The sequence below is a fragment of the Eleutherodactylus coqui genome, chromosome 4 (genome assembly GCF_035609145.1).
Source record: "Eleutherodactylus coqui strain aEleCoq1 chromosome 4, aEleCoq1.hap1, whole genome shotgun sequence".
NCBI classification, from domain to species: Eukaryota; Metazoa; Chordata; class Amphibia; order Anura; family Eleutherodactylidae; genus Eleutherodactylus; species Eleutherodactylus coqui.
In genome coordinates this window covers 196,701,336-196,718,279 of record NC_089840.1, presented here as the reverse complement: position 1 = coordinate 196,718,279, position 16,944 = coordinate 196,701,336, and positions in this window count along the sequence as shown.

Here is a 16,944-nt window from a genome sequence, read left to right as displayed (position 1 = left end):
GCATTCTATTATCTTACTATCAATACAATTATGACATCATAATGGAGTTCTGCATTCTATTATTTGCTGTTAACACATTATGACATCATAATGGTTTTATACATTACATTATGACATCGTAATGGAGTTCTGCATTCTATAATCTTACTGTCAGTACAATTATGACACCATAATGGAGTTCTACATTCTTCTTTTGCTGTTAACACATTATGACATCATAATGGTGTTATACATTACATTATGACATTGTAATGGAGTTCTGCATTTTATTATCTTACTATCAATAGAATTATGACATCATAATGGAGTTCTGCATTCTATTATTTGCTGTTAACACATTATGACATCATAATGGTGTTATACATTACATTATGACATCATGATGGTGTTATACATTACATTATGGCATCGTAATAGAGTTCTGCATTCTATTCTCTTACTATCAATACAATTATGACATCATAATGGAGTTCTGCATTCTTCTGTTGCTATTAAAAAATTATGACATCATAATGGTGTTATACATTACATTATGACATCGTAATGGAGTTCTGCATTCTATTCTCTTACTATCAATACAATTAGAACATCATAATGGAGTTCTGCATTCTATTATTTGCTGTTAACACATTATGACATCATAATGGTGTTATACATTACATCATGACATCAAATTGGAGTTCTACATTCTATCTGTTGCTATTAACAAATTATGACATCATAATGGTGTTATACATTACATTATGACATCGTAATAGAGTTCTGCATTCTGTTATCTTACTATCAATACAATTATGACATCATAATGGAGTTCTGTATTCTATTATTTGCTGTTAACACATTATGACATCATAATGGTGTTATACATTACATTATGACATCGTAATGGAGTTCTGCATTCTGTTATCTTACTATCAATACAATTATGTCATCATTATGGAGTTCTACATTCTTCTTTTGCTGTTAACACATTATGACATCATAATGGTGTTATACATTACATTATGACATCAAATTGGAGTTCTACATTCTATCTGTTGCTATTAACAAATTATGGCATCATAATGGTGTTATAAATTACATTATGACATCGTAATGGAGTTCTGCATTCTATTATCTTACTAGCAATACAACTATGACATCATAATAGAGTTCTGCATTCTATTATTTGCTGTTATTACATTATGGCATCATAATGGTGTTATACATTGCATTATGACATCAAATTGGAGTTCTACATTCTATCTGTTGCTATTAACAAATTATGACATCATAATGGTGTTATATATTACATTATGACATCGTAATGGAGTTCTGCATTCTATTATCTTACTAGCAATACAACTATGACATCATAATGGAGTTCTACATTCTTCTTTTGCTGTTAACACATTATGACATCATACTGGTTTTATACATTACATTATAACATCAAATTGGAGTTCTACATTCTATCTGTTGCTATTACCAAATTATGACATCATAATGGTGTTATACATTACATTATGACATAGTAATGGAGTTCTGCATTCTATTATTTGCTGTTAACACATTATGAAATCATAATGGTGTTATACATTTCATTATGACATCGTAATGGAGTTCTGCATTCTATTCTCTTACTATCAATACAATTATGACATCATAATGGAGTTCTGCATTCTATTATTTGCTGTTAACACATTATTACATCATAATGGTGTTATACATTACATTATGAAATCGTAATGGAGTTCTGCATTCTATTCTCTTACTATCAATACAATTATGACATCATAATGGAGATCTACATTCTTCTTTTCCTGTTAACACATTACGACATCATAATGGTGTTATACATTACATTATGACATCATATTGGAGTTGTACATTCTGTCTGTTGCTATTAACATATTATGACATCATGATGGTGTTATACATTACATTACGATATCGTAATGGAGTTCTGCATTCTATTATCTTACTATCAATACAATTATGACATCATAATGGAGTTCTGCATTCTATTATTTGCTGTTAACACATTATGAAATCATAATGGTGTTATACATTACATTATGACATCGTAATGGAGTTCTGCATTCTATTCTCTTACTATCAATACAATTATGACATCATAATGGAGTTCTGCATTCTATTTTTTGCTGTTAACACATTATGACATCATAATGGTGTTATACATTACATTATGACATCGTAATGGAGTTCTGCATTCTATTCTCTTACTATTAATACAATTATGACAACATAATGGAGTTCTACATTCTTCTTTTGCTGTTAACACATTATGACATCATAATGGTGTTATACATTACATCAAGACATCATATTGGAGTTCTACATTCTATCTGTTGCTATTAACAAATTATGACATCATAATGATGTTATACATTACATTATGACATCGTAATGGAGTTCTGCATTCTATTATCTTACTATCAATACCATTATGACATCATAATGGAGTTCTATATTACATTATAATGAAGTTTTACATTGCATCTTTTGTTATTACTAGATTGTGACATCATAATGGAGTTGTACATTCTATCCCTTGCTATCAATACAATTATGACATTATAATGCAGTTTTTCATTACATTATGACATCATAACGGAGTTCTGCATTCTATTATCTTAGTATCAATACAATTATGACATCATAATGGAGTTCTGCATTCTATTATTTGCTGTTAACACATTATAACATCATAATGGTGTTATACATTACATTATGACATCGTAATGGAGTTCTGCATTCTATTATCTTACTGTCAGTACAATTATGACATCATAATGGAGTTCTACATTCTTTTGCTGTTAACACATTATGACATCATAATGGTGTTATACATTACATTATGACATCAAATTGGAGTTCTACATTCTATCTGTTGCTATTAACAAATTATGACATTATAATAGTGTTATACATTACATTATGACATCGTAATGGAGTTCTGCATTCTATTATCTTACTATCAATACAACTATGACATCATAATAGAATTCTGCATTCTATTATTTGCTGTTATTACATTACGGCATCATAATGGTGTTATACATTACGACATCATAATGGAGTTCTGCATTCTATTCTCTTACTATCAATACAATTATGACATCATAATGGAGTTCTATATTCTATCTGTTGCTATTAACAAATTATGACATCATAATGGTGTTATACATTACATTATGACATAGTAATGGAGTTCTGCATTCTATTATTTGCTGTTAACATATTATGACATCATAATGGTGTTATACATTACATTATGACATCATAATGGAGTTCTGCATTCTATTCTCTTACTATCAATACAATTATGACATCATAATGGAGTTCTACATTCTTCTTTTGCTGTTAACACATTATGACATCATAATGGTGTTATACATTACAATATGACATGATATTGGAGTTCTACATTCTATCTGTTGCTATTAACAAACTATGACATCATAATGGTGTTATACATTACATTATGACATCGTAATGGAGTTCTGCATTCTATTATCTTACTATCAATACAATTATGACATCATAATGGAGTTCTATATTATATTTTAATGAAGTTCTACATTGCATCTTTTGTTATTACTAGATTCTGACATCATAATGAAGTTGTACATTCTATCGCTTGCTATGAATACATTATGACATCATAATTCAGTTTTACATTACATTATGACATCATAATGGAGTTCTGCATTCTATTCTCTTACTATCAATACAATTATGACATCATAATGGAGTTCTACATTCTTCTTTTGCTGTTAACACATTATGACATCATAATGGTGTTATACATTACGTTATGACGTCATACTGGAGGTCTACATTCTATCTGTTGCTATTAACAAATTATGACATCATAATGGTGTTATACATTACATTATGACATTGTAATGGAGTTCTGCATTCTATTATCTTACTATCAATACAATTATGACATCATAATAGAGTTCTGCATTCTATTATTTGCTGTCAACATATTATGACATCATAATGGTGTTATACATTACATTATGTCATCGTAATGGAGTTCTGCATTCTATTCTCTTACTATCAATACAATTATGACATCATAATGGAATTCTACATTCTTCTTTTGCTGTTAACACATTATGACATCATAATGGTGTTATACATTACATTATGACATCATATTGGAGTTCTACATTCTATCTGTTGCTATTAACAAATTATGACATCATAATGGTGTTATACATTACATTATGACATCGTAATGGAGTTCTGCATTCTATTCTCTTACTATCAATACAATTATGACATCATAATGGAGTTCTGCATTCTATTATTTGCTGTTAACACATTATGACATCATAATGGTGTTATACATTACATTATGACATCGTAATGGAGTTCTGCATTCTATTCTCTTACTATCAATACAGTTATGACATCATAATGGAGTTCTACATTCTTCTTTTGCTGTTAACACATTATGACATCATAATGGTGTTATACATTACATTAAGACATCATATTGGAGTTCTACATTCTATCTGTTGCTCTTTACAAATTATGACATCATAATGGTGTTATACATTACATTATGACATCGTAATGGAGTTCTGCATTCTATTATCTTACTATCAATACAATTATGACATCATAATGGAGTTCTGCATTCTATTATTTGCTGTTAACACATTATGACATCATAATGGTGTTATACATTACATTATGACATCGTAATGGAGTTCTGCATTCTATTATCTTACTATCAATACAATTATGACATCATAATGGAGTTCTGCATTCTATTATTTGCTGTTAACACATTATGAAATCATAATGGTGTTATACATTTCATTATGACATCGTAATGGAGTTCTGCATTCTATTCTCTTACTATCAATACAATTATGACATCATAATGGAGTTCTGCATTCTATTATTTGCTGTTAACCCATTATTACATCATAATGGTGTTATACATTACATTATGAAATCGTAATGGAGTTCTGCATTCTATTCTTTTACTATCAATACAATTATGACATCATAATGTTGTTATACATTACATTATGACATCATATTGGAGTTGTACATTCTATCTGTTGCTATTAACATATTATGACATCATGATGGTGTTATACATTACATTATGATATCGTAATGGAGTTCTGCATTCTATTCTCTTACTATCAATACAATTATGACATCATAATGGAGTTCTGCATTCTATTATTTGCTGTTAACACATTATGACATCATAATGGTGTTATACATTACATTATGACATCGTAATGGAGTTCTGCATTCTATTCTCTTACTATTAATACAATTATGACAACATAATGGAGTTCTACATTCTTCTTTTGCTGTTAACACATTATGACATCATAATGGTGTTATACATTACATCAAGACATCATATTGGAGTTCTACATTCTATCTGTTGCTATTAACAAATTATGACATCATAATGATGTTATACATTACATTATGACATCGTAATGGAGTTCTGCATTCTATTATCTTACTATCAATACCATTATGACATCATAATGGAGTTCTATATTACATTATAATGAAGTTTTACATTGCATCTTTTGTTATTACTAGATTGTGACATCATAATGGAGTTGTACATTCTATCCCTTGCTATCAATTCAATTATGACATCATAATGCAGTTTTTCATTACATTATGACATCATAATGGAGTTCTGCATTCTATTATCTTAGTATCAATACAATTATGACATCATAATGGAGTTCTGCATTCTATTATTTGCTGTTAACACATTATGACATCATAATGGTGTTATACATTACATTATGACATCGTAATGGAGTTCTGCATTCTATTATCTTACTGTCAGTACAATTATGACATCATAATGGAGTTCTACATTCTTTTGCTGTTAACACATTATGACATCATAATGGTGTTATACATTACATTATGACATCAAATTGGAGTTCTACATTCTATCTGTTGCTATTAACAAATTATGACATTATAATGGTGTTATACATTACATTATGACATCATAATGGAGTTCTGCATTCTATTATCTTACTATCAATACAACTATGACATCATAATAGAGTTCTGCATTCTATTATTTGCTGTTATTACATTATGGCATCATAATGGTGTTATACATAACGACATCATAATGGAGTTCTGCATTCTATTCTCTTACTATCAATACAATTATGACATCATAATGGAGTTCTACATTCTTCTTTTGCTGTTAACACATTATGACATCATACTGGTTTTATACATTACATTATAACATCAAATTGGAGTTCTATATTCTATCTGTTGCTATTAACAAATTATGACATCATAATGGTGTTATACATTACATTATGACATAGTAATGGAGTTCTGCATTCTATTATTTGCTGTTAACATATTATGACATCATAATGGTGTTATACATTACATTATGACATCATAATGGAGTTCTGCATTCTATTCTCTTACTATGAATACAATTATGACATCATAATGGAGTTCTACATTCTTCTTTTGCTGTTAACACATTATGACATCATAATGGTGTTATACATTACAACATGACATGATATTGGAGTTCAACATTCTATCTGTTGCTATTAACAAACTATGACATCATAATGGTGTTATACATTACATTATGACATCGTAATGGAGTTCTGCATTCTATTATCTTACTATAAATACAATTATGACATCATAATGGAGTTCTATATTACATTATAATGAAGTTCTACATTGCATCTTTTGTAATTACTAGATTGTGACATCATAATGAAGTTGTACATTCTATCCCTTGCTATGAATACATTATGACATCATAATTCAGTTTTACATTACATTATGGCATCATAATGGAGTTCTGCATTCTATTATCTTACTATCAATACAATTATGACATCATAATGGAGTTCTGCATTCTATTATTTGCTGTTAACACATTATGACATCATAATGGTGTTATACATTACATTTTGACATTGTAATGGAGTTCTGCATTCTATTATCTTACTATCAATACAATTATGACATCATAATAGAGTTCTGCATACTATTATTTGCTGTCAACATATTATGACATCATAATGGTGTTATACATTACATTATGACATCGTAATGGAGTTCTGCATTCTATTCTCTTACTATTAATACAATTATGACAACATAATGGAGTTCTACATTCTTCTTTTGCTGTTAACACATTATGACATCATAATGGTGTTATACATTACATCAAGACATCATATTGGAGTTCTACATTCTATCTGTTGCTATTAACAAATTATGACATCATAATGATGTTATACATTACATTATGACATCGTAATGGAGTTCTGCATTCTATTATCTTACTATCAATACCATTATGACATCATAATGGAGTTCTATATTACATTATAATGAAGTTTTACATTGCATCTTTTGTTATTACTAGATTGTGACATCATAATGGAGTTGTACATTCTATCCCTTGCTATCAATTCAATTATGACATCATAATGCAGTTTTTCATTACATTATGACATCATAATCGAGTTCTGCATTCTATTATCTTAGTATCAATACAATTATGACATCATAATGGAGTTCTGCATTCTATTATTTGCTGTTAACACATTATGACATCATAATGGTGTTATACATTACATTATGACATCGTAATGGAGTTCTGCATTCTATTATCTTACTGTCAGTACAATTATGACATCATAATGGAGTTCTACATTCTTTTGCTGTTAACACATTATGACATCATAATGGTGTTATACATTACATTATGACATCAAATTGGAGTTCTACATTCTATCTGTTGCTATTAACAAATTATGACATTATAATGGTGTTATACATTACATTATGACATCATAATGGAGTTCTGCATTCTATTATCTTACTATCAATACAACTATGACATCATAATAGAGTTCTGCATTCTATAATTTGCTGTTATTACATTATGGCATCATAATGGTGTTATACATTACGACATCATAATGGAGTTCTGCATTCTATTCTCTTACTATCAATACAATTATGACATCATAATGGAGTTCTACATTCTTCTTTTGCTGTTAACACATTATGACATCATACTGGTTTTATACATTACATTATAACATCAAATTGGAGTTCTATATTCTATCTGTTGCTATTAACAAATTATGACATCATAATGGTGTTATACATTACATTATGACATAGTAATGGAGTTCTGCATTCTATTATTTGCTGTTAACATATTATGACATCATAATGGTGTTATACATTACATTATGACATCATAATGGAGTTCTGCATTCTATTCTCTTACTATCAATACAATTATGACATCATAATGGAGTTCTACATTCTTCTTTTGCTGTTAACACATTATGACATCATAATGGTGTTATACATTACAACATGACATATTGGAGTTCAACATTCTATCTGTTGCTATTAACAAACTATGACATCATAATGGTGTTATACATTACATTATGACATCGTAATGGAGTTCTGCATTCTATTATCTTACTATAAATACAATTATGACATCATAATGGAGTTCTATATTACATTATAATGAAGTTCTACATTGCATCTTTTGTAATTACTAGATTGTGACATCATAATGAAGTTGTACATTCTATCCCTTGCTATGAATACATTATGACATCATAATTCAGTTTTACATTACATTATGGCATCATAATGGAGTTCTGCATTCTATTATCTTACTATCAATACAATTATGACATCATAATGGAGTTCTGCATTCTATTATTTGCTGTTAACACATTATGACATCATAATGGTGTTATACATTACATTTTGACATTGTAATGGAGTTCTGCATTCTATTATCTTACTATCAATACAATTATGACATCATAATAGAGTTCTGCATACTATTATTTGCTGTCAACATATTATGACATCATAATGGTGTTATACATTACATTATGGCATCGTAATGGAGTTCTGCATTCTATTCTCTTACTATCAATACAATTATGACATCATAATGGAGTTCTACATTCTTCTTTTGCTGTTAACACATTATGACATCATAATGGTGTTATACATTACATTATGACATCATATTGGAGTTCTACAGTCTATCTGTTGCTATTAACAAATTATGACATCATAATGGTGTTATACATTACATTATGACATCGTAATGGAGTTCTGCATTCTATTCTCTTACTATCAATACAATTATGACATCATAATGGAGTTCTGCATTCTATTATTTGCTGTAAACACATTATGACATCATAATGGTGTTATACATTACATTATGACATCGTAATAGAGTTCTGCATTCTATTTTCTTACTATTAAGACAATTATGACATCATAATGGAGTTCTACATTCTTCTTTTGATGTTAACACATTATGACATCATAATGGTGTTATACATTACATTATGACATCATAATGGTGTTATACATTACATTATGACATTGAAATGGAGTTCTGCATTCTATTATCTTACTATTAATAGAATTATGACATCATAATGCAGTTCTGCATTCTATGATTTGCTGTTAACATATTATGACATCATAATGGTGTTATACATTACATTATGGCATCGTAATAGAGTTCTGCATTCTATTCTCTTACTATCAATACAATTATGACATCATAATGGAGTTCTGCATTCTTCTGTTGCTATTAAAAAATTATGACATCATAATGGTGTTATACATTACATTATGACATCGTAATGGAGTTCTGCATTCTATTCTCTTACTATCAATACAATTAGAACATCATAATGGAGTTCTGCATTCTATTATTTGCTGTTAACACATTATGACATCATAATGGTGTTATACATTACATCATGACATCAAATTGGAGTTCTACATTCTATCTGTTGCTATTAACAAATTATGACATCATAATGGTGTTATACATTACATTATGACATCGTAATGGAGTTCTGCATTCCGTTATCTTACTATCAATACAATTATGACATCATAATGGAGTTCTGTATTCTATTATTTGCTGTTAACACATTATGACATCATAATGGTGTTATACATTACATTATGACATTGTAATGGAGTTCTGCATTCTATTATCTTACTAGCAATACAACTATGACATCATAATAGAGTTCTGCATTCTATTATTTGCTGTTATTACATTATGACATCATAATGGTGTTATACATTGCATTATGACATCGTAATAGAGTTCTGCATTCTATTCTCTTACTATCAATACAATTATGACATCATAATGGAGTTCTACATTCTTCTTTTGCTGTTAACACATTATGACATCATACTGGTTTTATACATTACATTATAACGTCAAATTGGAGTTCTACATTCTATCTGTTGCTATTAACAAATTATGACATCATAATGGTGTTATACATTACGTTATGACATAGTAATGGAGTTCTGCATTCTAGTATTTACTGTTAACATATTATGACATCATAATGGTGTTATACATTACATTATGACATCGTAATGGAGTTCTGCATTCTATTCTCTTACTATCAATACAATTATGACATCATAATGGAGTTCTACATTCTTCTTTTGCTGTTAACACATTATGACATCATAATGGTGTTATACATTACAATATGACATGATATTGGAGTTCTACATTCTATCTGTTGCTATTAACAAACTATGACATCATAATGGTGTTATACATTACATTATGACATCGTAATGGAGTTCTGCATTCTATTATCTTACTATAAATACAATTATGACATCATAATGGAGTTCTATATTACATTATAATGAAGTTCTACATTGCATCTTTTGTTATTACTAGATTCTGACATCATAATGAAGTTGTACATTCTATCCCTTGCTATGAATACATTATGACATCATAATTCAGTTTTACATTACATTATGGCATCATAATGGAGTTCTGCATTCTATTATCTTACTATCAATACAATTATGACATCATAATGGAGTTCTACATTCTTCTTTTGCTCTTAACACATTATGACTTCATAATGGTGTTATACATTACGTTATGACATCATACTGGAGGTCTACATTCTATCTGTTGCTATTAACAAATTATGACATCATAATGGTGTTATACATTACATTATGACATTGTAATGGAGTTCTGCATTCTATTATCTTACTATCAATACAATTATGACATCATAATAGAGTTCTGCATTCTATTATTTGCTGTCAACATATTATGACATCATAATGGTGTTATACATTACATTATGGCATCGTAAGGGAGTTCTGCATTCTATTCTCTTACTATCAATACAATTATGACATCATAATGGAGTTCTACATTCTTCTTTTGCTGTTAACACATTATGACATCATAATGGTGTTATACATTACATTAAGACATCATATTGGAGTTCTACAGTCTATCTGTTGCTATTAACAAATTATGACATCATAATGGTGTTATACATTACATTATGACATCGTAATGGAGTTCTGCATTCTATTCTCTTACTATCAATACAATTATGACATCATAATGGAGTTCTGCATTCTATTATTTGCTGTTAACACATTATGACATCATAATGGTGTTATACATTACATTATGACATCGTAATGGAGTTCTGCATTCTATTCTCTTACTATCAATACAATTATGACATCATAATGGAGTTCTACATTCTTCTTTTGCTGTTAACACATTATGACATCATAATGGTGTTATACATTACATTAAGACATCATATTGGAGTTCTACATTCTATCTGTTGCTATTTACAAATTATGACATCATAATGGTGTTATGCATTACATTATGACATCGTAATGGAGTTCTGCATTCTATTATCTTACTATCAATACAATTATGACATCATAATGGAGTTCTGCATTCTATTATTTGCTGTTAACACATTATGACATCATAATGGTGTTATACATTACATTATGACATCATAATGGAGTTCTGCATTCTATTATCTTACTATCAATACAATTATGACATCATAATGGAGTTCTGCATTCTATTATTTGCTGTTAACACATTATGAAATCATAATGGTGTTATACATTACATTATCACATCGTAATGGAGTTCTGCATTCTATTCTCTTACTATCAATACAATTATGACATCATAATGGAGATCTACATTCTTCTTTTGCTGTTAACACATTACAACATCAAAATGGTGTTATACATTACATTATGACATCATATTGGAGTTGTACATTCTATCTGCTGCTATTAACATATTATGACATCATGATGGTGTTATACATTACATTATGACATCGTAATGGAGTTCTGCATTCTATTATCTTACTATCAATACAATTATGACATCATAATGGAGTTCTGCATTCTATTATTTGCTGTTAACACATTATGAAATCATAATGGTGTTATACATTACATTATGACATCGTAATGGAGTTCTGCATTCTATTCTCATACTATCAATACAATTATGACATCATAATGGAGTTCTACATTCTTCTTTTGCTGTTAACACATTATGACATCATAATGGTGTTATACATTACATTATGACATCATATTGGAGTTGTACATTCTATCTGCTGCTATTAACATATTATGACATCATGATGGTGAAATACATTACATTATGACATCGTAATGGAGTTCTGCATTCTATTATCTTACTATCAATACAATTATGACATCATAATGGAGTTCTGCATTCTATTATTTGCTGTTAACACATTATGACATCATAATGGTGTTATACATTACATTATGACATCGTAATGGAGTTATGCATTCTATTCTCTTACTATCAATACCATTATGACATCATAATGGAGTTCTATATTACATTATAATGAAGTTTTACATTGCATCTTTTGCTATTACTAGATTGTGACATCATAATGGAGTTGTACATTCTATCCCTTGCTATCAATACAATTATGACATCCTAATGCAGTTTTACATTACATTATGACATCATAGTGGAGTTCTGCATTCTATTATCTAACTATCAATACAATTATGACATCATAACGGAGTTCTGCATTCTATTATTTACTGTTAACACATTATGAAATCATAATGGTGTTATACATTACATTATGACATCATAATGGAGTTCTGCATTCTATTATCTTACTATCAATACAATTATGACATCATAATGGAGTTCTGCATTCTATTATTTGCTGTTAACACATTATGACATCATAATGGTGTTATACATTACATTATGACATCGTAATGGAGTTCTGCATTCTATTATCTTACTGTCAGTACAATTATGACATCATAATGGAGTTCTACATTCTTCTTTTGCAGTTAACACATTATGACATCATAATGGTGTTATATATTACATTATGACATCATATTGGAGTTGTACATTCTATCTGTTGCTATTAACAAATTATGACATCATAATGGTGTTATACATTAGATTATGACTTTGTAATGGAGTTCTGCATTCTATTATCTTACTATCAATACAATTATGACATCATAATGGAGTTCTGCATTCTATTATTTGCTGTTAACATATTATGACATCATAATGGTGTTATACATTACATTATGACATCGTAATAGAGTTCTGCATTCTATTCTCTTACTATCAAGACAATTATGACATCATAATGGAGTTCTACATTCTTCTTTTGCTGTTAACACATTATGACATCATAATGGTGTTATACATTACATTATGACATCATAATGGTGTTATACATTACATTATGACATTGTAATGGAGTTCTGCATTCTATTATCTTACTATCAATAGAATTATGACATCATAATGCAGTTCTGCATTCTATTATTTGCTGTTAACATATTATGACATCATAATGGTGTTATACATTACATTATGGCATCGTAATAGAGTTCTGCATTCTATTCTCTTACTATCAATACAATTATGACATCATAATGGAGTTCTGCATTCTTCTGTTGCTATTTAAAAATTATGACATCATAATGGTGTTATACATTACATTATGACATTGTAATGGAGTTCTGCATTCTATTCTCTTACTATCAATACAATTAGAACATCATAATGGAGTTCTGCATTCTATTATTTGCTGTTAACACATTATGACATCATAATGGTGTTATACATTACATCATGACATCAAATTGGAGTTCTACATTCTATCTGTTGCTATTAACAAATTATGACACCATAATGGTGTTATACATTACATTATGACATCGTAATGGAGTTCTGCATTCTGTTATCTTACTATCAATACAATTATGACATCATAATGGAGTTCTGTATTCTATTATTTGCTGTTAACACATTATGACATCATAATGGTGTTATACATTACATTATGACATCGTAATGGAGTTCTGCATTCTGTTATCTTACTATCAATACAATTATGGCATCATAATGGAGTTCTACATTCTTCTTTTGCTGTTAACACATTATGACATCATAATGGTGTTATACATTACATTATGACATCAAATTGGAGTTCTACATTCTATCTGTTGCTATTAACAAATTATGACATCATAATGGTGTTATACATTACATTATGACATCGTAATGGAGTTCTGCATTCTGTTATCTTACTATCAATACAATTATGGCATCATAATGGAGTTCTACATTCTTCTTTTGCTGTTAACACATTATGACATCATAATGGTGTTATACATTACATTATGACATCAAATTGGAGTTCTACATTCTATCTGTTGCTATTAACAAATTATGACATCATAATGGTGTTATACATTACATTATGACATCGTAATAGAGTTCTGCATTCTATTATTTGCTGTTATTACATTATGGCATCATAATGGTGTTATACATTGCATTATGACATCGTAATAGAGTTCTGCATTCTATTCTCTTACTATCAATACGTTTATGACATCATAATGGAGTTCTACATTCTTCTTTTGCTGTTAACACATTATGACATCATACTGGTTTTATACATTACATTATAACATCAAATTGGAGTTCTACATTCTATCTGTTGCTATTAACAAATTATGACATCATAATCGTGTTATACATTACAGTATGACATAGTAACGAGTTCTGCATTCTATTATTTGCTGTTAACATATTATGACATCATAATGGTGTTATACATTACATTATGACATCGTAATGGAGTTCTGCATTCTATTCTCTTACTATCAATACAATTATGACATCATAATGGAGTTCTACATTCTTCTTTTGCTGTTAACACATTATGACATCATAATGGTGTTATACATTACAATATGACATGATATTGGAGTTCTACATTCTATCTGTTGCTATTAACAAACTATGACATCATAATGGTGTTATACATTACATTATGGCATCGTAATAATGTTCTGCATTCTATTCTCTTACTATCAATACAATTAGAACATCATAATGGAGTTCTGCATTCTATTATTTGCTGTTAACACATTATGACATCATAATGGTGTTATACATTACATTATGACATCATATTGGAGTTCTACATTCTATCTGTTGCTATTAACAAATTATGACAGCATAATGGAGTTCTGCATTCTATTATTTGCTGTTAACACATTATGACATCATAATGGTGTTATACATTACATTATGACATCGTAATGGAGTTCTGCATTCTATTCTCTTACTATCAATACAATTATGACATCATAATGGAGTTCTACATTCTTCTTTTGCTGTTAACACATTATGACATCATAATGGTGTTATACATTACATTAAGACATCATATTGGAGTTCTACATTCTATCTGTTGCTATTTACAAATTATGACATCATAATGGTGTTATACATTACATTATGACATCGTAATGGAGTTCTGCATTCTATTATCTTACTATCAATACAATTATGACATCATAATGGAGTTCTGCATTCTATTATTTGCTGTTAACACATTATGACATCATAATGGTGTTATACATTACATTATGACATCATAATGGAGTTCTGCATTCTATTATCTTACTATCAATACAATTATGACATCATAATGGAGTTCTGCATTCTATTATTTGCTGTTAACACATTATAGAATCATAATGGTGTTATACATTACATTATGACATCGTAATGGAGTTCTGCATTCTATTCTCTTACTATCAATACAATTATGACATCATAATGGAGTTCTGCATTCTATTATTTGCTGTTAACACATTATTACATCATAATGGTGTTATACATTACATTATGACATCATAATGGAGTTCTGCATTCTATTCTCTTACTATCAATACAATTATGACATCATAATGGAGATCTACATTCTTCTTTTGCTGTTAACACATTACGACATCATAATGGTGTTATACATTACATTATGACATCATATTGGAGTTGTACATTCTATCTGTTGCTATTAACATATTATGACATCATGATGGTGTTATACATTACATTATGACATCGTAATGGAGTTCTGCATTCTATTATCTTACTATCAATACAATTATGACATCATAATGGAGTTCTGCATTCTATTATTTGCTGTTAACACATTATGAAATCATAATGGTGTTATACATTACATTATGACATCGTAATGGAGTTCTGCATTCTATTCTCTTACTATCAATACAATTATGACATCATAATGGAGTTCTGCATTCTATTATTTGCTGTTAACACATTATGACATCATAATGGTGTTATACATTACATTATGACATCGTAATGGAGTTCTGCATTCTATTATCTTACTGTCAGTACAATTATGACATCATAATGGAGTTCTACATTCTTGTTTTGCAGTTAACACATTATGACATCATAATGGTGTTATATATTACATTATGACATCATATTGGAGTTGTACATTCTATCTGTTTCTATTAACAAATTATGACATCATAATGGTGTTATACATTACATTATGACTTTGTAATGGAGTTCTGCATTCTATTATCTTACTATCAATACAATTATGACATCATAATGGAGTTCTGCATTCTATTATTTGCTGTTAACATATTATG